The 25,499-nt window shown below is 43.7% G+C and overlaps 7 pseudogenes; all 7 read right to left on the reverse strand.

Moving 5' to 3' along the window:
• Window positions 1-1,467: 1,467 nt before the first annotated feature.
• LOC143946541 (5S ribosomal RNA) lies at window positions 1,468-1,586 on the reverse strand (annotated as a pseudogene).
• A 313-nt stretch (window positions 1,587-1,899) lies between these two features.
• On the reverse strand, window positions 1,900-2,018 carry LOC143944688 (5S ribosomal RNA; annotated as a pseudogene).
• Window positions 2,019-5,946: 3,928 nt separating this feature from the next.
• LOC143954419 (5S ribosomal RNA) lies at window positions 5,947-6,065 on the reverse strand (annotated as a pseudogene).
• A 160-nt stretch (window positions 6,066-6,225) lies between these two features.
• Window positions 6,226-6,344, reverse strand: LOC143952699 (5S ribosomal RNA; annotated as a pseudogene).
• Window positions 6,345-9,557: 3,213 nt separating this feature from the next.
• On the reverse strand, window positions 9,558-9,676 carry LOC143942890 (5S ribosomal RNA; annotated as a pseudogene).
• Window positions 9,677-9,777: 101 nt separating this feature from the next.
• On the reverse strand, window positions 9,778-9,896 carry LOC143948785 (5S ribosomal RNA; annotated as a pseudogene).
• Window positions 9,897-13,525: 3,629 nt separating this feature from the next.
• Window positions 13,526-13,644, reverse strand: LOC143944226 (5S ribosomal RNA; annotated as a pseudogene).
• Window positions 13,645-25,499: the final 11,855 nt, after the last annotated feature.

Genomic DNA, 25,499 nt, shown 5'->3' on the forward strand with positions numbered 1-25,499 from the left:
CTTTCTAAGCTCACTCCCGAATTCCGCTAAGAAGCGCCATGTGGTGCTATAAGTATTTACCCACAGAATTTATGTCACATCCCACTATAGGGGCTTAGTTTAAAGTCAGTCACCTGATCGCTACCCAAAACACACTCACGTCTTTGACTTCCCCCCTATTCCCTATACGTGGCCATCCAACCTTTGAACTGGGGACCCACTTAGAAATTCCAACCTAGACAATGCGTCTAAATTCGTCATTGATGGAAAATGGCCTTCTTTCTCAACCCTAACAGATCCGACAGGGCTTTTCCAACTGCCTTTTTGGAGAGCATCGCAATGACATAATTTTCTCCATTCCATCCCCAATCCTCAAACGTTCGCCCGCCCTCAGACGGAGTTTGAGACTCTATGCAGGAGCGAAGGCCCTTTGGCCCACATTCTCTCTCAAACAGATTACCCACACTTAACCTATCTGTCCAACTGGGAAAAGGACCTTAATTGCTCATTTTCCCCAGCACAGAGACAACGCATTATCACTTTGGCTCTCAAAATGTCGCTGTGCACGAAGATACAGGAGACAAATTTTAAACTTCTCACCAGGTGGTATTTGACACCATCAAAGCTGCAGAAATGTTTCCCCTCTTCCTCGAACATATGCTGGAGGTGTGGAGAAGAAGAGGGCACGTTGCTGCACATTTTTTGGTCCTGTCCCAGCTTGGTGGACTTCTGGACAGAGATCCGATGCATAACACAAAAATTCACAGACTTCTCCATCCAGGAAGAGGCTGCATTCTTTCTCTTGCACCATTCACAGATTCCCATTAAGAAGTACAAAAAAATCAATTTTACGGCATGTGATAAATGCGGCGAAATCCTGCATCCCTCTCTATTGGAAAAAATGTTCCCCCCCTTTCATTACTCACTGGCTTAGGAAAATAGAGGACATTAAAAAAAATGGAGGACTTGATCCTCACATCACAAGGTAAACAAGAATTTTTTAAACAAACCTGAGACATCTGGAATACCTTTATATTCTCGCTGGAAGGATGTCGCCTGCTATCGCCTTAGTGCTCTGAGCTTTCCTTGACTGGCCCCTTGGACAGTGGCTGCCATCGTGTCTCATCCCCTCTTCTCCTTTTCTGATCTTTCAACCCTTCTCTTTTCTGCCTTCCTCCCCTATCTCTCACCCCCTCCACCCCCTCTCTCTTTTGGAAAGAGTGGAAAATTGGGAATGACGGCCCCACACCCCCCTCTGGATGCATTATGCCGGAGGGACCTGGGGTTTGTGTGACCCTGGATCTTGGTACAGTACTTTATCCGTGCCTCGAATCATTGTGATTGATGGAAGGCAGACTCACAGTTGCGAATATACCTGTATCAAGTATTGTTCAGCTGCTTTTTGCTCTGTATTTCTCTGTTGCATTATGTACTCGGGGGACCGTCTTCCCCTATTTGGAGAAAAAATTATATTTGAAAAAAAAAAGAAGCCTACGACACCTGGTATTCCCAGGCGGTCTCCCATCCAGGCATTAACCAGGCCCAACCCTGCTTAGCCTCCAAGATCAGATGAGATGGAACAGATTCAGGGTGATGTGGCCGTAGCCAATATCTTCAAGCACTCTCAACTCTCTTGACAAACACCAAGATGGTCACCTTGGAAACAAGCGGAAAAAAATAGGTCAACGGCAACAACATAAAAAGAAGCCTACGGCATCTGGAAATCCCAGGCAGTCTCCCATCCAGGTACTACACTGGTCCCAATGCTGCTTAGCCTCTGAGATCAGATGAGATTGGGCTCTTTCAGGGTGGTGTGGCCGTAGGAGATTTCTTCAGGCACTCTCAACCTTGACTAACGCCAATATGGTCACCTTGGGAAACAAACAAAAAAATCAAGTCAACGCCAACAACATGAGAAGAAGTCTACAGCACCTAGTATTCCCAGGTGGTCTCCCATCCAGGTATTAACAAGGCCCGACCCTGTTTAGTCTCTGAGATCAGACGAGATCTGGTGCTTTCAGGGTTATGTGGCCATAGGCGAGCTTTTCAGGCACTCTCAACCCTCTTGACAAACACCAAGATGGTCACCTTGGTAAACAAACAAAAAAAAAAACAAGTCAACGCCAACAACATAAAAAGAAGCCTTCAGCACCTAGTATTCCCAGGTGGTCTCCAATCCAGGTACTAGCAAGGCCCGACCCTGTTTAGCCTCTGAGATCAGAGGAGATCAGGCGCTTTCAGGCTTATGTGCCCATAGGCAATCTCTTTGGGCACTCTCAACCCTCTTGACAAATGCCAAGATAGTCACCTTGGGAAACAAGCGGGAAAAAAAACAGGTCAATGTCAACAACATAAAAAGAAGACTACGGCACCTGGTATTCCAAAGCCATCTCCCATCCAGGGACTAACTAGGCCCAACCCTTCTTAGCCTCAGAGGTGAGAATAGATAGGGCCCTTTCAGGGCGATGCTGCTGTAAGCGAACTCTTTGGGCACTCTCAACCCTCTTGACAAATGCCAAGATGGTCACCTTGGGAAACAAGCGAAAAAAAAAAAAAAACGAATCAACGCCAACAACATAAAAAGAAGCCTACAATAACTTGTATTCCCAGGTGGTCTCCCATCCAGGTACTAACCAGGCCTGACTCATCTTAGCCTCCAAGATCAGACGAGATTGGGTGCTTTCAGAGTGCTCGGACTCTTTCCCCATCACTAATGAGACGAGGCAGGGGTGCCCTCTGTCTCCCCTAATTTTTATTCTGACACTGGAACCACTTATGTGTCACGTTCGGAATGACCCGAATATTACTGGCATATCCAAAATTGCGGCGTAGGCTGACGATCTAATTATTTTCGTCTCCAATCCACACATTTCGCTTCCCAATATACTCGCGGCTCTCCGGCGATACGGCAGCCTATCAAACTATAAAATCAATTGCACCGTCGGCTGTATTGAATATATCGGTCCCAGATGGTGAGGCCAAGAGGCTACGCTCCGCTTTTCCATTCTACTGAGCTGAAAAATCTATACGTTACCTGGGCGTTGACATCGCAGCGGATTTGGCGCAATTGTACCCGCTTAATTTTGTCCCTCTCCTGAATAGACTGAAATCTGATTTGGGAAACTGGCATGCTTTAACACTGACCTGGTTCGGGCGCTGTAATGCATTCAAAATGACGGCCCTCCCGCGGATCTTATACTTGTTCCAGACATTACCGATCCGGTTACCCCCAATTTTTTTCAGACAACTGCAGGTGCTGCTCCGGGACTTTATTTGGGCGCGCAAACCGCCCAGAGCCCATTTGCACTTGCTTGCCAGACCAAAGGACAAGGGGGGTCTGGGTCTCCCAGATCTGAGACAATACTACAGAGCGACTCTGCTAGCGAGAGTCGTTGATTGGCATTGCAATGGCCCACACAAGCAGTGGGTGGAGAAGGAGATTGAGGATGGATCCATTCCCCTATTGACCACCCCGTGGCTCCTGTCCTCCCTACCAAAAGACCTCAGAGATCACCCCGTAGTGGGAGCTACGTTGGCTGTTGTGCGGAGGTTGTTCCGCTGCACACACATTGCTCCCCTGCCGTCACCAATGACTCTGGTTATAGGTAATCCAGACTTCCCACCGGGATTTACCAACAAGAAACTGCGACAGTTGACAGTGGTGGGGAAACAGCGTCTGGGAGAGGTGTGGCCCTCGGGAGGGCTCCCAACCACGCAAACTGTCGCCGAGCTTTCTGACCCTCCGCTTGACTTGTTTAGTGCTTATCAACTTCGTCACTTTCATCTGGCCATACAAAGGGCCCCCTACACTCCTAGAGACCTGACGCCCTATGAATCCATCTGTCACAAAAAGGAACCTGTGCGACACACCCTCTCCCTCCTGTACAACCTATTAAGTAGTCAGGAGGAGGAGTCGACCCACCATTTATCCACAAATGGGAGAGGGACGTTGGCATCACATTTACCCCAGAACAGATAGGGAAGATCCTGACATTAGTACATAAAGCTTCCATCGCAAACCAATATCAAGAATCAGGATACAAGATAGTCTCACGCTGATATAGAGTCCCATACCGTCTGAATAAAATGAATAGATCGATCCCGGATGTTTGTTGGAGGTGCAATTCAGATACGGGGACCATGGGACACATTTTCTGGGCATGCCCGGCCTTGAGGAACTTTTGGGTGGAGGTGACTCGGACGATAAAAACTCTCAGAAATGTAGATATCGCAGACAACCCAGCAGCGTGCCTTCTACACTTGACCGAACAGCCTGTTCGAAAATACAAAAAAACCCTCACGATGCAACTCCTGAATGCCGCCCGGGCCTGCATTCCCACACTGTGGAGACAGCCTCAGCCCCCATCCAAGGTGCTGTGGTATTCCAAAGTCAATCATATTCTCCGGATGGAAGAATTGACCGTCACCCTTCACAACACTGAAGAGGCATTTAGTGTTACATGGAGGCCCTGGAGGTATTTTACTGGTACTTGAGACTACATTCGGGAGGTGAGCAGCGCCCCTGTCCCAGAAAAAGACTGAACATCTAACGTTTACCTACGTAGGCCATGTCTGCCCTGGGTGGCATTCCCCCCCCCCCCTCCCTTTTTGTCTTTATTTTTCTATTTTTCCCCGCCGCCACCCCCCCCTCCTCTCTCTCCGTCTTTTCACTCTCTTCTTCCCCCGTCCTCCTTTTTGACTATGCCTTGTCTCCTTACTAGCCTTTGGGACCCAGAAGAACCCCAGGGTTCTGGACACGACCGGCTCATATTTTACTCTGGTTCACATAGGTCATGATAAACTGGCTCGCTGTGGTCCCAGTTGTTCTCCATGATTACATTTGTCCGAACGGAGCTGCATTAGTTATACTGTACTACATGTCCGAGGTGGGGTTTCTCTCTTTTCTGCATGAAACTGTAGGACTCCCCTCTGAGAACCCAGAGTTATTTGGCTGCCTATTTTTTGTTACCATGTAATTCTGAGCCTGGGTCATGCTGTATGGTTGACTGTTATATTTATGTTGTTCTACTTATACTTAATAAAAGAATAAAACAAAAAAAAAAAAATAAGTCAATGCCAACAACTTAAAAAAAAAGCCTATGGCATCGAGAAATCCCAGGCGGTCTCCCATCCAGGTACTAACCAGGTCCCAACCCTGCTTAGCCTCTGAGATCAAATGAGATTTGGCTCTTTCAGGGTGATGCAGCCATAGTAGATTTTTTCAGGCACGCTCAACCCTCTTGACAAACGCCAAGATGGTCACCTTGGGAAACAAACAAAAAAAAACAAGTCAACGCCAACAACATAAAAAGAAGCCTACCGCACCTAGTATTTCCAGGCGGTCTCCCATCCAGGTATTAACAAGGCGCAACCCTTTCTAGCCTCTGAGATCAGCGGAGATTGGGCGCTTTCAGGGTGATGTGCCCATAGGCAATCTCTTTGGGCACTCTCATCCCTCTTGAAAAATGCCAAGATAGTCACCCTGGGGAACAAGCGAAAAAAAACAGGTCAACGCCAACAACATAAAAAGAAAAATACGGCACCTGGTATTCCAAGGCCGTCTCCCATTCAAGTACTAACTAGGCCCAACCCTTCTTAGCCTCTGAGATCAGAAGAGATAGGGTGCTTTCAGGGTGATGCGGCTGTAAGCAATCTCTTTAGGCACTCTCAACCCTCTTGACAAATGCCAAGATGATCACTTCAGGAAACAAGCGAAAAAAACAGGTCAACACCAACAACATAAAAATAAGCCTGCGGCATCTGGAAAACCCAGGCGGTCTCCCATCCAGGTACAAACCAGGCCCAACCCCGCTTAGGCTCTGAGACCAAACGAGATTGGGCGCTTTCAGGGTGTTGTGCTCATAGGCAATTTCTTTGTGCACTCTCAACCCTCTTGACACATGCCAAGATGGTCACCTTGGGAAACAAGCGAAAATAAAACAGGTCAACGCCGACTACATAATGAGAAGCCTACGGCACCTGGTATTCCCAAGCTGTCTCCCATCCAGGTACTAACCAGGCCCATCGCTGCTTAGCCTCCGAGATCAGATGAGATTGGGCTCTTTCAGGGTGATTTGGCCGTAGGCACTCTCTTTGGGCACTCTGAAGCCTCTTGACAAAGGCCAAGATGGTCACCTTGGGAAACAAGCTAAAAAAAACAGGTCAAAGCCAACAACATAAAAAGAAGCCTACGGCATCCAGAATTCCCAGGCGATCTCCCAATCAAGACACTAACCAGACCAGATCCTTCTATGGCACCTGGTCTTCCCAGGCAGTCTCCCATCCAGGTACTAACCAGGCCTGACGCTGCTTAGCCTCTGAATTCAGACGAGATCGGGTGCTTTCAGGTTGATGTGGCCGTAAGCGTTCTCTTCAAGACACGCCCAACCCTCTTGACAAACGCCAAGATGGTCGCCTTGAGAAACAAGCAAAAAAAACAGGTCAAAGCCAACAACATAAAAAGAAGCCTATGGGCTTACAGCGGACCCTAAAAGATGGGACCCACTAGCTCTGTCATGGTTCGGACGCTGTAATGTGTTGAAGATGAACGCGATGCCACGACTTCTGTATCTACTACAAGCCTTACCTATCAAAATACCCCAGACTTTCTTTCATGCGGTTCGCTCAATCTTTATCAAGTTCCTCTGGTGCGGAAAACATATGCGTATTGGTAGGGCAATGCTATTGTGACCGAAATTGCAGGGGAGGTATTGGCTTACCGGACCCTGCTCTATATTACACAGCGACGCACATGACACCGGTGGTTGACTGGTGCCGGTGTTCTGCCATATACTGTCCGGCCATGATATAGTGTCTGCGCCGTACTGCGCATGCGCAGTACGGAGCAGACGAAGCTTCGAAAAATCTCCGAAGCTGAACGGCGCCTGCGCGGTGAGTGGAGGTGGTAGCCCCACCATCCAAGCGGACATAGGGTTGTAAATATTAGAGGGCCCCTCGCAGGCGAGCTTCGCTCACCATGCTTCGGGCTCGGCCTCGCTGCGCTCGGCTCTTTTATATTCTTACTCTATGTCCACTTGGATAGTGGGGATAGAACCTGGACTCAGTGCGCAGGCGCCGTTCATGCTCAGCAATTTTTGGAATCTGTGTTGCTGTGTACTGCGCATGCGCAGTACACAGCGGACACTATCCGATGGGGGACCATATGTGATAAGACACTGGCATGGGGAACTGAAGCTATGGGTCAAGCTATCGCAGGAGATGGCGTGGGTTTCACTGGCTGGTCTGCCTTGGGCGGGGAGGCCATTGGAGCCCTGTGTGACTACTCACCCGTTAATTGGCCCCTCGCTCGCCGAGATGGATAGTTTTTTTCACCTTTCCCACCTGACTAACTTCCCTTCTCCTATGACCCCAAATATTGGACATCCTAGATTTCCTCCGGGCCTGTCTGACCAGGCCTTTACCAGGCAAGCCCCGAAAGGGCTTCTGAGAGCAGCCCTATTTCTTGGACCCACAGGCTTGATTCCCATGGGGACCATACTGCTAGAGCAAGTACCTGTTGCATTGGATAGCTGGAGAGCTAGACAGCTAATCCATTTCCTCGGATCACTACCTAACCATTCGTTCTTCTCTAGACAATTCCACCCCTTCGAGGAACTTTGCCTGGATGATGGCCCAATTCGTGGTTCCCTCTCTAGGTCCTACCAAATCCTGACAGACGCACAATCCTCCACGGATCCACCCTTCCTAGCTAAATGGAAAAGGGACTTACAAACTTCATTCTCCAAACCACAGAAGGACAGAATACTCTTTTTCGCCCATAAGTCGTCACTCTGCAGTAAATATCAGGAGATCTCATATAAGCTGATCACACGCTGGTATCGTACACCGGTGGTGTTGGCCAAAATATTCCCCGGTCAATCTGACCGCTGCTGTCGCTGTGGGCAACAGGCTGGCACCATTCTCAACATTTTCTGGGAATGCCCTGAATTACAAACATTCTAGCAGCCTGTCCTGAGGCTCATCCACAAGTTCACAGACATTTCCTTAGCCAATGATCCCGCAGCAGTTCTTCTCAATCTAACTCCTATGTCGAGAAAGCGTTATCATAAGTCCTTACTTAAACATCTCCTCAATGCAGCTAGGGCCTGCATCCCAAGTCAGTGGAAAGAGCAATCTGCTCCAATGGTGACCCAGTGGCTCGCAAGGGTAAATGATATTGAACGAATGGAAGACCTGACTGCCACAATGAGGGATAAAACGGAGGAGCATGGGAACAGATGGTTCTACTGGACCCAGTTTCGCTTTTCGGAAGAATACCTCCACGAGACATAGTAAGCTCATGGTGATCGTTGGAGATCGCTGTTCCAAACGTTGGACAGCTGATGAGCTGGTGAGCCGACGACGTCTCTTGCTCCCTGGGAGGGGACCCCACCCTATCCACTCTACCCACGACACCCCCTTCTTTTCCTTTTCTGCCATTTCCTTCCCCAATCTTCTCTTTCCCCTTCTCCCTCCTTTCAGTTCTACTATTTCCCTTCTTAACTCAAAAAAGGGAAAAGAAAATGGTAGAACGCGGAGACGTCAGAACGCCTACCTCCCTTCTGACGTCTCCGCGTTCGACGCCCAACTAGGAAGTGCGGGCGGCACACGAGTCCGGCCGGCTCGTTTTTTTATACGATCGTTTTCTTCTATACACATGTGAGTGTAATATTTTATATTTTATTTCATTAAACTAAGTGGTTTTACGCTATGCGAGTGCCTTTTGAATTTTTTTATATGATCCACGATACCCTCGTTTCCTGACTGGAGGCTTCGTATTGGAGATAGAAGCAGTGTGGTGCCTGTGACGGTTCATCCAGAACTTCTGTGCTGTTGCTTTGCTGATCTCATTAACACTGAGATCTATAACTCTGGTAAGCGGCCCCTCTTCTCACTGGTTGAGGATTGTTTGGATTATTTTTCACACAGGAATTTGTGGGTGTTTACACCTTAATATCACCTTGGAAGAACTAACACTATTCTTTGGACAATTTTTTTTCAATATATATAAATTCTTTGTTGTTTTCGAATACTATTTATGCTAATTTCATTATTGGTTTTGATCTAGTATATTTTTTTCACTTATATGATGACAAGATATTATTCACATATATAAGCTATTATTTGAATTTCATTACTTGCATTTTTTGTCACAAAAAATTGTTTTTTTCATCGTTATTGATATGGTTTTTGATTAGGTTTTAGTAATATTTTTTGTTTTTAGCGCAGCTCACTTTGTTCACTTATTTAGCTTGATATCGGAGTATTACGATTAGGGTTGCTGCTTATAGGATTTGTTAAAAAATTTTTTGTTTGAATAGCGCGGTTTACCTTTTGTGCCGTGCTAGTATCAATAATATTTTAAGTGGTAGAGGATCCCAACGAGATGGAGCTTTAATCTCATCTTGATATGACCGCAAAGCTGTACATGTGCTATTCTCCTCGGACTTCTTACCATTGGCTCGGATATCCATGCAATATGATCGTTTGTTTGTAACTATTTGTATAACACATTCTGTGAAGTTGCCTTTGCATTGTATGTCGCATACTACTAAATAAAAAATAAAATAAAAAAAAGAAGCCTATGGCACCTGGTATTCCCAGGCGGTCTCCCATCCAGGTACTAACCAGGCCCGACACTGTTTAGCATCCGAGATCAGATGAGATTGGGTGCTTTCAGGGTGATGGGGCCGTAGGTGATCTCTTCGGGCACTCTCAACCCTCTTGACAAACGCCAAGATGGTCACCTTGGGAAACAAGTGAAAAAAAAAATAGGTCAAGGCCAACAACATAAAAAGAAGCCTACAGCATCTAGTATTCCCAGATGGTCTCCAATCCAGGTACTAGCAAGGCCCAACCCTGTTTAGCTTCTGAGATCAGAGGAGATCGGGTGCTTTCAGGGTTATGTGCCCATAGGCAATCTCTTTGGGCATTCTCAACCCTCTTGACAAATGCCAAGATAGTCACCTTGAGATACAAGCAAAAAAAAACAGGTCAATGTCAACAACATAAAAAGAAGAATACGGCACCTGGTATTCCAACGCCATCTCCCATCCAGGTACTAACTAGGCCCAACCCTTCTTAGCCTCAGAGAAGAGAAGAGATAGGGCTCTTTCAGGGTTATGCTGCTGTAAGCGATCTCTTTGGGCACTCTCAACCCTCTTGACAAATGCCAAGATGGTCACCTTGGGAAACAAGCAAAAAAAAAAACAGGTCAACGCCAACAACATAAAAAGAAGTCTATGACACCTGGTATTCCCAGGCAGTCTCCCATCCAGGTACTAACAAGGCCTGACTCTTCTTAGCCTCCAACATCAAACGAGATCGGGGGCTTTCAGGGTGATGTGCCCGTAGGCAATCTCTTCAGGCACTTTCAACCCTCTTGACAAACGCCAAGAGTGTCACCTTGGGAAACAAGCAAAAAAAATAAAAATAAGTCGGAAGCTAGAGACAATACGGCCCGAGTCCTCAATTTAATCCATGCGGCGCATGTACAGGGAAGGCCCTTGCTTATGTTGTCAATTGACGCAGAAAAGGCCTTTGACAGGGTGGCCTGGCACTTTATGCAGGCCACCCTGGAACATATAGGTCTTGGCCCCAACATGATGAGCTGGGTAATGTCACTTTACTCCACGCCGTCGGCAGCGGTACGGGTGAACGAGTGGTGCTCGGACTCTTTCCCCATTACTAATGGGACGAGGCAGGGGTGCCCTCTGTCTACCCTAATTTTTATTCTGACACTGGAACCACTTATGTGTCACGTTCGGAATGACCCGAATATTACTGGCATATCCAAACCCTCGGCACACCACAAAATTGCGGCGTACGCTGACAATCTAATTTTTTCCGTCTCCAATCCACACATTGTGCTTCCCAATATACTTGCGTCTATACAGCGATACGGCAGCCTATCAAACTATAAAATCAATTGCGCCAAGTCAGCTGTATTGAATATATCGGTCCCGGATGGTGAGGCCAAGAGGCTCCGCTCCGCTTTTCCATTCTACTGGGCTGAAAAATCTATACGTTACCTGGGCGTTGACATTGCAGCGGATTTAGCGCAATTGTACCCGCTTAATTTTGTCCCTCTCCTGGATAGACTGAAATCTGATTTGGGAAACTGGCATGCTGACCTGGTTCGGGCGCTGTAATGCATTCAAAATGACGGCCCTCCCGCGGATCTTATACTTGTTCCAGACATTACCGATCCGGTTACCCCCAATTTTTTTCAGACAACTGCAGGTGCTGCTCCGGGACTTTATTTGGGCGCGCAAACCGCCCAGAGCCCGTTTGCAATTGCTTGCCAGACCAAAGGACAAGGGGGGTCTGGGTCTCCCAGATCTCAGACAATACTACAGAGTGACTCTGCTAGCGAGAGTCATTGATTGGCATTGTAATGGCCCACACAAGCAGTGGGTGGAGATGGAGATTGAGGATGGATCCATTCCCCTATTGACCTCCCCGTGGCTCCTGTCCTCCCTACCAAAAGACCTCAGAGGTCACCCCGTAGTGGGAGCTACGCTGGCTGTTGTGCGGAGGTTGTTCCGCTGCACACACATTGCTCCCCTGCCATCACCAATGACTCCGGCTATAGCTAATCCAGACTTCCCACCGGGATTTACCAACAAGAAACTGCGACAGTTGACAGTGGTGGGGAAACAGCGTCTGGGAGAGGTGTTGCCCTCGGGAGGGCTCCCGACCACGCAAACTGTCGCCGAGCTTTCTGACCCTCCGCTTGACTTGTTTAGTGCTTATAAACTTCGTCACTTTCTTCTGGCCATACAAAGGGCCCCCTACACTCCTAGAGACCTGACACCCTATGAATCCATCTGTCACAAAAGGGAACCTGTGCGACACACCCTCTCCCTCCTGTACAACCTATTGAGTAGTCAGGAGGAGGAGTCAACCCCCACCATTTATCCACAAATGGGAGAGGGACTTAGGCATCACATTTACCCCACAACAGATAGGGAAGATCCTGACCTTAGTACATAAAGCTTCCATCGCAAACCAATATCAAGAATCAGGATACAAGATAGTATCACGCTGGTATAGAGTCCCATACCTTCTGAATAAAATGGATAGATCGATCCCGGATGTTTGTTGGAGGTGAAATTCAGATACGGGGACCATGGGACACCTTTTCTGGGCATGCCCGGCCTTGAGGAACTTTTGGGTTCCCAGCAGCGTGCCTTCTACACTTGACCGAACAGCCTGTTCGAAAATACAAAAAAACCCTCACGATGCAACTCCTGAATGCCGCCCGGGCCTGCATTCCCGCACTGTGGAGGCAGCCTCAGCCCCCATGTCCCAGAAAATGACTGAACATCTAATGTTTACCTACGTAGGCCATGTCTGCCCTGGGTGGCATTCCCCCCCTCCCTTTTTGTCTTTATTTTTCTTTTTTTCCCCGCCGCCATCCCCCCACCTCCTCTCTCTCCGTCTTTGCACTCTCTTCTTCCCCCGTCCTCCCTTTTGACTATGCCTTGTCTCCTTACTATCCTTCGGCACCCAGAAGAACCCCAGGGTTCTGGACATGACCGGCTCATATTTTACTCTGGTACACGTAGGTCATGATAAGCTGGCTCGCTGTGGTCCCAGTTGTTCTCCATGATTACATTTGTCTGAACGGAGCTGCACTACTCCGTTACTCAGTACTACTGTACTACATGTCGGAGGTGGGGTTTCTCTCTTTTCTGCATGAAACTGTAGGACTCCCCTCTGAGAACCCAGAGTTATTTGGCTGCCTATTTTTTGTTACCATGTAATTGTGACCCTGGGTCATGCTGTATGGTTGACTGTTATATTTATGTTGTTCTACTTAATAAAAGAATAATAAAAATAAAAAAAATAAGTCAATGCCAACAACTTAAAACTAAAGCCTATGGCATCGAGAAATCCCAGGTGGTCTCCCATTCAGGTACTAACCAGGTCCCAACCCTGCTTAGCCTCTGAGATCAAATGCATGCTCAACCCTCTTGACAAACGCCAAGATGGTCACCTTGGGAAACAAACAAAAAAAACAAGTCAACGCCAACAACATAAAAAGAAGCCTGCGGCATTTGGAAAACCCAGGCGGTCTCCCATCCAGGTACAAACCAGGGCCAACCCTGCTTAGCCTCTGAGACCAAACGAGATTGGGCGCTTTCAGGGTGTTGTGCCCGCAGGCAATTTCTTTTTGCACTCTCAACCCTCTTGACAAATGCCAAGATGGTCACCTTGGGAAACAAGGGAAAAAAAACAGGTCAACGCCAACAACATAAAAAGAATCCTACGGCATCTGATATTCCCAGGCGATCTCCCAATCAAGACACTAATCAGGCCAGATCCTTCTATGTCACCTGGTCTTCCCAGGCAGTCTCCCATCCAGGTACTAACCAGGCCTGACGCTGCTAAGCCTCTGAAATCAGACGAGATCGGGTGCTTTCAGGGTTATGTGGCCGTAAGCCTTCTCTTCAAGAAATGCCCAACCCTCTTGACAAACGCCAAGATGGTCGCCTTCAGAAAAAAGCGAAAAAAACAGTTCAAAGTCAACAACATAAAAAGAAGCCTATGGCACCTGGTATTTCCAGGCGGTCTCCCATCCAGGTACTAACCAGGCCCGACACTGTTTAGCCTCTGAGATCAGATGAGATTGGGCGCTTTCAGGGTGATGGGGCCGTAGGTGACCTCTTTGGGCACTCTCAACCCTCTTGTTAAACGCCAAGATGGTCACCTTGGGAAACAAGCGAAAATAAACAGGTAAACGCCAACAACATAAAAAGAAGCCTACGGCACCTGGTATTCACAGATGGTCTCCCATACAGGTATTAACCAGGCCATACACTGCTAGGCCTCCGAGATCAGATGAGATTGTGTGCTTTCAGGGTGATGTGGCCATAGGTGTGGCCATAGGTGTTCTATTTAGACACTCTCAACCCTCTTGACAAATACCAAGATGGGAAACAAGTGAAAAAAAACAGGTCAACGCCAACAACATAGACCCTGGCGGTCTCCCATCTGACCCAGAACCTGCTTAGCCTCTGAGATCGGGCGCTTTCAGGGTGATGTGACCTCAGGCGAACGCTTTGGGACATACTCAAAACTCTTGACTGATGCTAAAATGGTCACCTTGGGAAACAAGCGAAAGAAAAACAGGTCAAAGCCAACAATATAAAAAGATTCCTACGGCACCTTTAATTAGGTACTATCCAGGCCGGACCCTGCTTAGCCTCTGAGATCAGATGAGATTGGGCGCTTTCAGGGGGATGTGGCCGTAGGAGATTTCTTTGGGCTCTCTCAGCCCTCTTGACAAATGCCAAGATGATCACCTTGGGAAACAAGCGGAAAAAAAAACCATGTCAACGCCAACAACATAAAAAGAATCCTACGACACCTGGTATTCCCAGTTGGTCTCCCATCCAGTTACTAATCAGGCCCGACAATGCTTAGCCTCCGAGATCAGACAAGATCAGGCACTTTCAAGGATATGGGGCCATAGGCGATCTCTTCGGGCACTCTCAACCATCTTGACAAACGCCAACATGGGCATCTTGGGAAGCAAGCGGAAAAAAACAAGTCATTGCCAACATTGGAGGCTAAGCAGGGTTGGGCAATCAGTTTCCTTGCCTGAAAAAGGCATCTCAGAACTGCCATCTGGCTACTTCCCGGGTTTCCAACTCCTTCAACTAAGCCCAGGAGACAATACTTCGCCTCCATCCTGGTGGAGGTTCCAAACACCCGATCAATGGTTCCTGTCACCTCTGTCCAGTAGCGGATCAACTTCGGGCATCTCCAAAACATGTGCATCAAGTCTCCCCCCATGTTCCCGTACCGGGGGCAACTTGCGTCCGGCCGTTCGGCCAAACTGAAAAAGTTTACGAGGAGCATAATAGGTTCTATATAATAAGAACAGATGTGAAATCCTCTGTGAGGAGAGCCACAATTCACCACAGGAAGGATTCCTGTGGCCAATTATAGCTCAGGGGGGTTTAGTACACACCCCACACTATATAAGGACGCCAGCGCGGCGGCCTTGTATAGTGTGTTGCGGTGGTCAGGGAAAGAGGACGATAGGCAGGGACAGTGTCTTTACTGCTTGGGAACCTGGCACTGTTACAGTGGGTGATATGTACACACCTGAAGCTTCCCTTTATTACTGGTGTTCAATTTCTGCAATACATGCATCTGCAGTGCAGAAGTTAGAATGGGTGTTGTGTGCCTCCTGCACAGTATACACCTTATTGCTGGTGTTCTGTTTCTGTAATACAGGAACCTAGCACTGTTACAGTGCTAGGGTGTACAGAGAAGCTGGTATATATAGAAGACTACAGCATACAGAAGAAAGGCTAGTGAATACAGAATACAGACTAGTGTATGTAGATAGGCTTGAGTATACAGAGATGCTAGAGTAAACAGTGAGGCTGGGGTACACAGAGAGGCTAGTTTAAAGAGAGGCTAGTATATACAAAGATGTTAGTGTATATAGAGAGGTTAGTGTATAGAGAGAGTCGAGTGTATACAGAAAGGACAGTGCATATAGAGAAGCTAGTGTATACAGAAGACAGGCTTGGGTATACATCAAAGCTGACATTCTATACAGAAGACTGGGTAGTGTATACAGAGAGTCTAGTGGGTACAGAAGACAGGCTGTTGTATTCTAGCTAGTTTTTACAGTCTAGTGTATACAGAAGACAGGCTGTGGTATACAGAGAGTTTAGTGTATTCAGAGAGTCTAGTGTATACAGTCGGCGAGTGTATACATAAGACTGGCTAGTTTACACAGTGTTTACAGAGATGCAAGGGTGTACAGAAAAGCTGGTATATATAGAAGACTACAGCATACAGAAGAAAGGCTAGTGAATACAGAATACAGACTCGTGTATGCAGATAGGCTTGAGTATACAGAGATGCTAGAGTAAACAATGAGGCTGGGGTACACAGAGAGGCTAGCTTAAAGAGAAGCTAATATATACAAAGATGTTAGTGTATATAGAGAGGTTAGTGTATAGATAGAGTCGAGTGTATTCAGTTAGGACAGTGCATATAGAGAGACTAGTGTATACAGAAGACAGGCTTGGGTATACATCCAAGCTGACAGTGTATACAGAAGACTGGGTAGTGTATACAGAGATTCTAGTGGGTACAGAAGACAGGCTGGTGTATTCTAGCTAGTTTTTACAGTCTAGCATATACAGAAGACAGGCTGTGGTTTTAGTGTATTACAGAGATGCAAGGGTGTACAGAGAAGCTAGTATATATAGAAGACTACAGCATACAGAAGAAAGGCTAGTGAATACAGAATAAAGGCTGGCTTCTACGGAGAGGCTAGTGTATGCAGAACACTATCTAGGGTATATAGAGAGGCTAGATTATACAGAGAGGCTAGTGCATAGAGTGAAGCTATTGTATATAGAAGCCTGGTTAGTGTATACAGAGAAGCTAGTGTGTACAGAAGAAAGTCTAGACAGGCTATAAAGAGAGACAAGTTTTTACAGAAGACAGTTTGGGGTATACAGAGATGCTAGTTTATACAGAGAGACGAATGTATACAGAAGACAGGCTAGGGCATACAGAAGACAGAAGACGGGCTAGTGTATTCAGAACTTGTATGCAGAAGATCGGCTAGTGTAAACATGCTGGGGTATATAGAGAGGCTAGTGAATTTAGAGGGTAGGCTAAGTGATAACAGAAGACAATCTGGGCTATACAGAGACATTTCATCATTTCATCTAGCTCACATCTCTAATGGAGTTTGTCTCATTGCCATCTTTTGCTCTATTTTGCATATTTGTAATTCTCCACATCAACTGTCACATTGAGTATGTGACAGTCCTGACACACCATCCTGACTTATTTTTCTTTATTTCTTATTAGAAATAGAGAGTACTATCTCAAAATCCGGTTTCACCTATTCACTTCGATGAGTTCTACCGCTAATTGTACGGTAATGCAAAATGTTCACAAAACCATCCATTTGCTACGAGACATGCTGCACATACTAAGAGTAATGTAACTATCGCTCGCTAGCGATATAAACAGTTTTATTGCTTTTCTGACATTAACCGAGTATCTCTGACATTAACTGAGTATCTCTCTGCACTATGATCTTAATAATAATAATAATAATAGGATTGTGTAATGCAAAGATCAACTAGTCTAATATAAGCTCTCTCATTGGAACCGGCATATCCTTTAAATTTAGACTAACGCAACTATTTCTCGGCCATTTTCAAGCTAAGCTTTCAATCTCTTACCTTTGAACAGCGATACTTCCTCCCTACAATATTAAGCCATTTAAATGTCCTATTGGTCGCCTATATTATACAACTCTCTGAAAAGCCTATATGTAGAGAATAAAACTACTCTTTTTTTTTTTTTTCCTTTCTAAACAATTTTTATTAGTAAAGAAAAGATAGTTACAATCCATCATAACACAACCAAAGGGCTGTTACAAAAGGCCCAAATACATGTGCAAAATTAGTGGTACAACCGTATAGCATTACAATATTGCCACTAACATATTCTATACAGAAATAATATACTGTCAACTCAATTCAGCAAAATACAGATAAATACCTGCGGTAAGTCGGACATAAATAGGATAGGGTAACCAGGATGAACAAAAGCTCATGATGCGAGATATAGAAGTATATCTGGAGGATATACAAGTAGAGACGTAGCTTCCCCTCTCCACTTCCATACCCCAAATGGGATCACGCTGTATGGAAGGGGAGGGTAAATGAGAATTTCTTCAGAAAGTGGAAGTAATGGTCTAAATTTTTGGAGCAGTAGTGAATTCTGAAGAATACAAAAAAACAAAGTCAAATAAAAGAGGCCTAAGGATAACAAGGCATGGCGGATACAGCATAGGAATTAAAATCGGCATGTGGAAGCTTTTAGGAATTTGGGGTGAGGGTAAACTCCTACATGGAAAGAGAGTTAAGTTGTGCGTAGTAACTCTCGAAATTGCGGTGACTCCCGGAAGTGTAACCAACATGCCCATGTGTTATTGTATTTTGTTGGTGAGTCTCTGGCTTGGTGGATCAAATTTTCCATCTCTGAGATCTTTTCTATACGTTTGAACCAGTCCTGTAAGGTAGGTAGGGTATTGCTCCTCCAATAGAAAGGTATACATTGTTTGGCTGCATTTAGGAGGTGTGGGATAATGGATTTCCTATACGTCGATCATGGTAGCTTGGTGTAATGTAAAGGGTATTGAGTTGATGTAAACTCCAAGGTATAACTGGAGATACTGGTGATCGTCTCATGTACTCCTTCCCAAAATGTTTTAAGCCGAGTGCAATCCCACCAAATATGAAGTGGGGTTCCTCTACCCAATCCACAACGCCAACATAGCGGTGAAACAGAAGAAAAGTATTTGTGGAGTTTGTCTGGAGTCCGATACCAGCGAGAATATATTTTATAGCTATTTTCCTGTGCTAAAACATTGATAGAGCTTTTATGAATATAATCATAAATTGTTTCCCAATCTTCTCTAGATAGGTCTAACTGGAGATCCTTTTCCCAGTTTTTGACTGCTTCATTGTGTTTAGGATTATGATTGCTAAATATCAATGAATACTTTTCTGAGATAAGATGTTTTTGTGGGGTCGAGCTAGTACAAATCCTTTCCTGTTCTGCAGAAAAGGTCTAATTTGCAAAAATTTGTAAAATGGAATATGGTGGTCAGGGAACCGTGAAACCATGGTGTTAAATGGTAAGAGCAAATCATTCTGAAAGAAATGGAAAGCTTTAGGTGCAGAAGTGGAAGGAGTACCCTGTGGGTTACAGAGTGGAAGTCCCGGTGTGAAGTCAGGATTCCCATCTAGGGGAGTTAATGGACCTGGATAATTCGTCCAATTAAGCGTCTTAGAAATTGTCTGGAAAACTTGTAAAGTTGCTCCAGTTAGAGGATGTGTTACGTAAACCTTGGGCGTACCCAATTGGGACATCCAAGGTAGATGGGCCAGAGGGATTTGGACAGAAGATTCCTCGAGATCAACCCAATCCTTAGTAAATTTATGGAGGTGCCAGTCAATTACTCTTGTGAGATGACACGCTGCATGGTATCTTTTTATATCAGGTAGGCTTAAGCCCCCTTTAGTTTTCGGGATAATTAATTTTTCCCAGCTTAATCTGGGGGATTTGAAGGCCCATATGAAATTCCTGCATAATCTTTTATAAGTAGTAAAAAACGAAGTGGAAAGGTTAATAGGTACAGTCTGTAATACATATAGTATACGGGGAAGGATGTTCATTTTTAATATGGCAATGCGTCCAAACCAGGAAAATTGACCCGAATTCCATTTGAGGAGATCAATTTGTATGTTCTGCAGTATAGGTAAATAATTCATTGCATATAGGTCTTTAAGGTTAATTGATAAATTAATCCCCAAGTAAGTTAGGGCCTGAGATTCCCAGCTGAAGCGGAAATTACGTTTACATTGCGATACTAACTGTTCTGGAAGAGAGATGTTAAGGGCTTTAGATTTTGTAAAATTGATTTGTAAGTTGGATAATTTATTAAAAAGGGCAAAGTCTTTCAGCAAATTGGGAATAGAAGTTAGTGGGTCCGATAGAAAAAGGAGGATATCATCTGCATATGCAGCTAATTTATAATGCTTATTACGAATGGAAATGCCTTTAATGTCGGGATTCTCCCTAAGCTTACATAGGATGGGTTCTAGAGTAAGAATAAAAATGAGCGGGGAAAGAGGGCAACCCTGACGAGTTCCGTTCGAGACGGAGAAGGCGTCCGACAGTCGACCATTAATCCTAATTCTGGCTGTGGGGTAGGAATACAACATCAAGATCATATGGAGAAAGCGGGTAGGCAACCCCATATTCTGTAATGCTGCCGACATGTAGTCCCAAGCCACTCTGTCGAACGCCTTCTCTGGGTCGAGTGACAGAAAGAAGCCTTTTTGTTTGGATTCAGTGGAAAGCCAATGTTGAATTAGAAGGGCCTTTATGGTGTTATCCCTGGCTTCCCTGCCAGGGACAAAACCTACTTGATCAAGGGACAGAAGTTTTGGGATAAGTGGAAGAAGGATTTTAGCATATATTTTTATATCTACATTTAGTAGAGAGATGGGTCGATAATTTGATACTATGGTATCATCTTTGCCAGGTTTTGGAATCAATGTGATATGCGCTTCCAAGAGGTCCTTATTTAAAGGGTCAGTGGACCCTGTTCAGGAGAAGGGGACAGAGTATTTCCTGAAAGGTTTTAAAGTAACTCACTTTTACCCGGCCTGAGTTGTTGCAAGGCTTTATAAAACTACTCTTAAATCTTAATAAAACAGTTTTATTGCTCAACCAGTATCAGCTGTCATGACAAATAAACGTTTCCACTGTTTGACTCTATTTTCTGTATTACTTATTTTTCTCCACCTTAACTGTCACAGTTAAAACACAGTGACAAAACATTTCTTTTTACCGCAGCAAAATGTGAGAAAAGCAGTGTAAGCCGTCTTTCTGCCATATGGTTCAGAAAATTAATTTACCGCTTTTAAATCCATATCAATTCCACATAACTGTGAACCGTCTTACAATTTTAATTTTTACTGTTTGTAATTACTGATATTAAATTATGACTTATACCAGTGGAAAAGGACCGCGTAACTGTGAAATTAATCATAATCTCAGCGTTAATTTAGCTGATAAATTTACGATTTACTCAACGATTTACTCAACGATTTAAACTTAGATTTTTTTCATTCTAAGTCTATTTAATCTTAAATAATTTATACTATATTCTACTGTACTCTTAAATTATGTACTTTTGTTCTGTATTTTAGCCGTGCTCATATTTCGTTTTATGTTGCAACCATCGAATCTCATTGCTATTCCGACATGATAATGAGGATATTACTTTGCAACTATCCCTTGATCCCTTTTGTGTATTCACTTTATCTCGACTTATATATACTGCCTCAATATTTTCCTAATTTGTTTTGCTATACTTATTATTATTATATTATAGAGATTACTAACTCTAAATCATTGTAAACCTAACCATAGTTATAATGTCTACAGCTAATTTTACGTTAAAGCAAAATTCACACAAAACCATCTTTTTAAAACCTTTACACATTAAGAGTAATGCAAGCATCTCTCGCTACCTGTATGTAATAGGATTCTCTTTCCAGTGGAAACGGAAAACAGTCAGTGTAAGCCGTCTTCGTGCGCAACAAAATTAATGGAACGATTTACACTTTGGAATATGCAAGCTACGTCAATTTACTCTTAAATAATGTACCTTTGACTTTGCAACTATCCCTTGATATCTTTTGTGTAGTCACTATATCTCGACCTATACATACTGCCTCAAAATTGTCCTATTTTGTTTTGCTATACTTATTATTATTATTTTATAGAGATTACTATCTCTAAATCATTGTAACAAGTTATAATGTCTACAGCTAATTTTACGTTAAAGCAAAAGTCACACAAAACCATCTTTTTAAAACCTTTTACATCTCTCGCTACCTCTATGCAGTAGGATTCTCATTCTGACTCTATTTTGTGTATTACTTCTTCTCCACATTAACTATCACACTTATAACCATTTGTAACACATAACACTTGCAACACATTTTTTAACAGCAGCAAAATGTGAGAAAAGCAGTGGAGCAGTTTACTTGATTGAGAAGTGGTTGCAGTAGCAAAGCTTAGCAATACAGTTTGATTACATTAATAACACATAATGCAACTACATTCACATCATGCATACATCCTAATGTAAGCTGTCTATAACTATTAATGTTCATGGTTACTGACACATTATGCCGATAACCAGTGGAAACGGAAAACAGTCAGTGTAAGCCGTCTTCGTGCGTAACAAAATTAATGGAACGATTTACACGTTGGAATTTTCAAGCTACGTCAATTTACTCTTAAATACCCTTTAGCTGCTTAGCTCACACTTTGCTGTATGTAGCCGCGTTTACATGTAAGTAACCAATGGGGATTGACATTTCATTGTCCATCTCACATCTCTAATGCAATTTATCTCTTTGCCATGTCATACTTTTCCAGTTATTATACTTTCTCACCCGATAGAAACCTAGTCGTTGCTGATATTTCATGATTACAGCAATTATCTCATCTAATTGCTATTCCGACATTCTGCCTTGGTATTACTTTGCAACGCTCTATTGAACAATGTAAAGGTAAGCTAGATATTTTGTGTATTTCCACTTAAACTCGACCAATATATACTGTCTCAATATTATCCTTTCTAATTTTGCTAAATTAGATTATAGAGTTTGCTATGTCTAAATCAAGGTTACCTTTATTACGTATACTGCTAATTTTAGGATAATACAAACATCTTATTGCTTCTTTACACGCTGCACATATTAAGAGTAATACAATGCTACCGATGTGAACAGTTTAATTGCTCTTCTCACATTTAGCTGGTATCTCTCTGCTATCAGTCCACTCAGTGCTACCGGGATAACGTTTACATTTAGAGTAATGAAATGATTTCTCAGTCATTTTGGAGCTACTGCAACTAACGCTTCCGATCTCTTTTAAACTGCAATACTTAATCTGTGCAATATTAAGTAATATTTAGCTGCTTAGCTCACACTTTGCTGTATGTAGCCGCGTTAACTGTATTAATGGTAACATGTAAATAACCAATGGGGAATGACATTTCATGTCTATCTCACATCTCTAATGCAATTTGTCTCTTTGCCATTGTCATACTTTGCCAGTTATTATACTTTCTCATCCGATAGAAACCTAGTCGTTGCTGATATTTCATGATTACAGCAATCATCTCATCTAATTGATATTCCGACATTCTGCTTTGCAACGCTCTATTGAACAATGTAAAGGTAAGCTAGATATTTTGTGTATTTCCACTTAAACTCGACTTTTATATACTGTCTCAATATTATCCGTTCTAAGTTTGCTATGTCTAAATCCAGGTTACCTACTGACCTTTATTACGTATACTGCTAATTTTAGGGTAATACAAAACCATCTTATTGCTTCTTGGCACGCTGCACATATTAAGAGTAATGCAATGCTACCGTGAACAGTTTAATTGCTCGTCTCACATTTAGCTGGTATCTCTTTGCTATAAGAAACTGAATTTGTACTACAACGATCTAATATCTAATATCAGTCCACTCAGTGCTACCGGGATAAATTTCTCAGTCATTTTGGAGCTACTGCAACTAACGCTTCCGATCTCATTTCGACTGCAATACTTAATCTCTGCTATTGCCGAATATTTAGCTGCTTAGCTCACACTTTTCTGTACGTAGCCGTGGGGATTTGCATTTCATCTCTAATTCATATTCACATTTCTAATGCAGTTTGTCTTTTTGCCATGTCATCCTCTGTTAGTTATTATGCTTTCTCATCCTTGTGCTATATTTGGGGTACATTCACTACATGATTAAAGACACGTAATGAACCTGATTGATAAAAACCTACACACGTCGTTGCTGTTATTTCGTGTATTTCCACTTAAACCCGACCTGTATATACTGTCTCAATATTAATTTTAGAGTTATTTTGCTATATTTATTATTAGTATAAACAGATTACTATCTCAAAATCCTGGTAAACCAGCTCACACTAAACCATCTAATTTCTACCTTACACGCAGCACATATTAACATTTAGCCGGTATCTCTCTGCAATAGTAAACGAAATGTTTGGATCACTCATCTAATATCGTCTCTTTAGTGCTACCGGAACAACTTTTAAATTTAGAGTAATGCAACGATTTCTCAGTTTTATGAAGCTACTGCAACTAACGCTTTGGATCTCTTTCCTGATAAATTACGCTCTGCAATATTAAGCCATGTAAATTGTCCTTTTGTTCTGCTAACAATGCTATGTATAATAATACAAATCTTTCAAAAGAAATATCGTCTCACTGCAATACTTACACTCTGTATAATATATATGAATAATGCGAATAATGATAATAATGCTAATAATAAAGTCGTCTAAAACTCGGCTATAAGTAGAGAATAAAACTATCTTACATCAAAATAAACCATGTACTGCCAAACCAATAACGGCCAATTACTTAACGTCTATCAGTCAATGACTTAACAAAATAAACTTAGCACTCTTTTGCTCTATTTTGTATAGTTGTAGTTCTCCACATTAACTGTCACATTGATATCACCACTGACAACACACCACTTTTTAACAGCACCAAAATATGAAAAAAGCACTTTACTTGTTTCAGAAGTAGTTGCATTAGCAAAAAATAAAGTCCTGTCTTCTTTACACGCTAGCTTTTCTGTATTCATTAATCTCTCTGTGTACACCAGCCACTCAATATAGACTAGCCTCTCTGTCTTCTGTATACACGTGCCCGTAATCTATATACACTAGCCTGCCTTCTTTTTACAATAGTCTCGGTGTCCCAGCCACTCTGCATACACTAGCCTCACTGAATTCCCCAGACTGTCTTCTGTATACACAAGCCTATCTGTAAAAAAAAAATAGCCGGTCTTCTGCATACTCTAGCCTCTCTGTGTAACACAGTCTCTCTCTGGATTCCCTAGCCTCCATCTCTGCATACCCAGGACCTTCCTCTGTATAATCTAGCCTATCTGTATACACTAGCCTGTCTTTTGTACAAATTAGCTTCTCTGTAGCCGTTCTTCTGTATACACGAGCCTCACTGTCTACTCTTGTTTGTCTATTGTATACACTAGCTTCTCTTTATACATTAGCTCTCTGTATACACAAGCCTCTCTGTATACACTAGTCCACCGGTATACACTAGCAAGTCTGCATACACTAGCCTCTCTTTGTAACCCAATTTCTCTCTCTGTATACCTTAGCCTCCATCTCTGCATACCCAGGACGTTCTTCTCTATAATCTAGCCTATGTGTATACACTAGCCGGTCTTCTGTAGACATTAGCCTCCCTGTATAAACTAGCTTGTCTACTGTATACACTAGTCCGTCTGTATACACTAGCAAACCTGCATACACTAGCCTCTTTGTGTAACCCAGCCTCCATCTCTGCATACCCAGGACGTTCTTCTCTATAATCTAGCCTATTTGTATACACTAGCCTGTCTTTTGTACACATTAGCCTCTCTGTATAAACTAGCCGGTCCTCTGTATACACTAGTCCATCTGTATACACTAGCAAGTATGCGTACTCTAGCCTCTCTCTCTGTATACCTTAGCCTCTATCTCTGCATACCCAGGACGTTCTTCTGCATAATCTAGCCTATCTGTATAATCTAGCCTATCTGTATACATTTGCCTCTCTGTATAAACTAACCGGTCTTCTGTATACCGTCTTATGTCCGCCTGTATACACTAGCAAGTATGCATACCCTAGCCTCCATCTCTGCATACCCAGGACGTTCTTCTGTATAATCTAGCCTATCTGTATACACTAGTGACTAGTGGCATGTGTCAAGAGGGTTGAGAGTGCACAAAAAAATTGCCTACGAGCACAACACCCTGAAAGCACCCAATCTCGTTTGGTCTCAGAGGCTAAGAAGGGTTGGGCCTGGTTTGTACCTGGATGGGAGACCGCC

The sequence above is a fragment of the Lithobates pipiens genome, unplaced genomic scaffold, assembly GCF_037356315.1.
Source record: "Lithobates pipiens isolate NorthernLeopardFrog02 unplaced genomic scaffold, aLitPip1_a1.2 Scaffold_10, whole genome shotgun sequence".
NCBI lineage: Eukaryota > Metazoa > Chordata > Amphibia > Anura > Ranidae > Lithobates > Lithobates pipiens.